Source organism: Amphiura filiformis, chromosome 7 (assembly GCF_039555335.1).
Source record: "Amphiura filiformis chromosome 7, Afil_fr2py, whole genome shotgun sequence".
Taxonomy (NCBI): Eukaryota; Metazoa; Echinodermata; class Ophiuroidea; order Amphilepidida; family Amphiuridae; genus Amphiura; species Amphiura filiformis.
This window is the reverse complement of record NC_092634.1, coordinates 14,085,304-14,088,314: the sequence shown is the minus strand read 5'-3', so window position 1 is coordinate 14,088,314 and position 3,011 is coordinate 14,085,304. Positions and strand designations below refer to the sequence as shown.

Here is a 3,011-nt window from a genome sequence, read left to right as displayed (position 1 = left end):
TTTTTTGGATATCTCATCTCTTACATTTTCAATCCAGACTTTATCACTTTCCTTGGCTTAAATTGATGCGCCTTCAGTACCTCAACATCACAGCTTCACCAACCTGTAGTCAAGATGGATGAAAAACAAAAATAGGATATTTTACTGCTCGCATATCACCGCTTGCAGACCAATTCTTTTAGTACTTCATACTATAAAATTTACTATAACCACCAGGGGGCAATTTCACAAACAGTCATGTCCAAAAGTCCTTCAACCCTTCAAACAATCATAATTCATAATATATAAATGCTATAATGAGTTCGGGACTGACATTGAGGTAAGCACATTGAGGTGACTCTTTGCAAAATTGATCCTTGTTTATTTCATTTGGACATTGGCCACTATAAATGTTGAACTTTTTGGTGCAACCAAATGGTTGGTTTATGCTGTTAAAATGCCCCTCAAATCAGTATTATTGTGTACTTGGCCTATATGCATTTTGACGATTAAGAATACTAATAACTCTTACCTATGAATGAATGATCCCATTGGGTAGTAATCCCAGCCTAGCATTCCAGTTCAAACAACTTCTGCTCCCAATAGCTGAATGACATCCGTCCAACAACATTTAAAATCTGCAAAATTTTCAAAAAATTACACGATTATAATCATAAGTATAAGTTAACTGAATGTGATGTTTAAGCTACTTGGTGTGATACCATTGGTTTATCAAGAATCGCCATAGACTGTACATTACTTGAGAACTAGTTAAACATTCAAGGCAAGAGTCCAAGTTTATGCAACACATATTAAATATACTGCGCCAATAAAGTATCCTTACACTTGGAAAAATAATCACAATTTTCAAACTGAACAATATTGGGGTAAATTTGTTTTTTTAATAGATGCACTATCTAATCCTGCACATTATGACACCACATTGAAAACTCCACAGACTAGACATCTGGTTTGAGAGTGGTGAATGGCTAATTTATGCATTTGGCTTTAATTTAAAACAAAAGGAACAAAAGAAAATTGAAACAAAAGAACTGACAAATAAAATGAAAGTTATGAAAAGTACAGAGAAGCAAAAACTAAAATAAAAACTGCTTTAAATAACGCTTCATTGAAGAAACTGTGTTGTCTCTTTGTTTCGCTTGTTTTTGCACCTTGTATAGGCCAGTTTTAAAACTGGACCTTCCATCTATTCAATTGCTTGTAACTTTACTTCTTGAGGTCACATTGGATTCAATGTGGAGTCATAATCTGCAGGATTAGATAGTACATTATTAAAAACAAATTTACCCCAATATTGTTCAGTTTTGAAATTGTAATTATTTTTTCAAATGAATAAAAAACCGAAACACCACAAAGTGCAGCCAATGCAGTGAACAACTGCATGTCCGGTCACCCAATATTGCAAATAAGATTCAGCATTGGCAACTCTATCCCATCCGATCCTATAGTAATTGGAATACATTAGCTGGTAACGCTTCAGCAACATCCTCTGTAATGCCCGCCGCTTACCTATTTATACTTCTATCTGGCCATAATGACTGAAGATTTTATACGCATCCATAAATAAGTATGTTTGCGTATTAAAGTAAATCATTTCCTTTCACATTGACAATGTTTCCAAGTTTTTATCAATGGAACTAATTCAGTTTCTTTACTTTGGAAAAGGCAAGGCATTCTTTTATCCTCATGTTCCTATATCAGACATGCTGCTTTACATCTTTTCACACTTACTCTGGGATCACTGAATGGGCCTTTAAGGAACAAGATTTAACACAAGACTCATATACACTGCAAAAATACACTGTATTATTCTACAAGCTAGCCAAGGAATTCACCCTTACCTTTGCGTTAAGTGAGTCGCTGGATTCTAACATGTGAATCAACTCAGCGGGCGTTGTCAATCTCTAGCAACATGCCTTTGATTTTGCTAAACAGGTGTTTGTGCATCCCATGGATAATGGAGTAGAAGCACTATCCTAGCATCTGCTTCTGTTCATTCTGACTGGCCTGGGCCAACATGCGAGTGGTCGGTGGCTCCCGATGGTGGTCGGACACTTGGATGGATCCTGCAGTCAGCCACCTGGACAACCGATTCTTTAGAAATGCTTAGTCGCGCTAAAAGTCGATCGATACATGTTAAAATCAGTACAATTCAGAGATACACCTTTTTGCTATGAAATTAATTTTCTCGGTCAAATATAAAGCAATTATTTTTTTCTTCAGTAATGTCAGTTAAAAACTTTGTGCTTGGATATATATATTTTTTTTAAATCCTGGTGTTAAAATTAAGCATCAAATTGTGCCTTTTAGTGTGATATTTTTGTTTTTTATAGACCTTGAGTTCGCCCGCGAGCTTTTTACGGAATTGGTTTTTTAGCGTCTCAAACTAATATAGTTTGCTAAAGAAAGATATTTCCCACCTCTGTAACGCACCTCGTGTGGGTCTATATATTATAGTTTTGTCAGAATTACCAATTTTATTTTACCCTTTTTCCCTTCATGCTCCGAAAATGTCAAACTCAGTACCTTTATCTCATCAGCAACCAGCAGAAATAGTCGATATTTTCATTGTTGTCATCCAGGGAATTTTCCATTGAAAAGCATATTGCCCGACCAGCGATTTAGTAGCCCAAATCCCCAATTGGGTTTTCTGGTAAATGAGGTGAATTTTAAAAAATTGCTCCCGTGATAGCCTGCAATTTCAATTTATATGGATTCCATGATTATGAAAACCATTTTGTCTGTCTGTTTGTTTGTTTACCTAGATTAGTCCGTATTTTCTCTTAAAAGAGACGCACGCTTGAGGTCCATGGGAAAATCCACGGTCCAAACCAAGAAAAATTAGCGTGTTATTATACGGGATTATAATCTTCTGTCCCTCCTATCTGCAGGTGAATTTTGTATGACCTACCCCCCCCATCGCTGGTTGTCATTTTCATTACACCCTTCAGACTTGTGTTCGGGTTTGTTTTTAATTTGACATGTAGGCGTATACCTAAATGTATAGCTAT

General features: G+C 36.0%; 1 long non-coding RNA gene across 1 annotated transcript; it reads right to left on the bottom strand.

Annotated features, from left to right (window-relative positions):
- On the bottom strand, nucleotides 1-2,045 carry LOC140156277 (uncharacterized). The gene is made up of 3 exons (XR_011859509.1): nucleotides 1,842-2,045; nucleotides 512-617; nucleotides 1-103 (listed from the first exon to the last, which is right to left on the bottom strand). It is a non-coding gene; the product is annotated as an uncharacterized lncRNA (long non-coding RNA).
- Nucleotides 2,046-3,011: the final 966 nt, after the last annotated feature.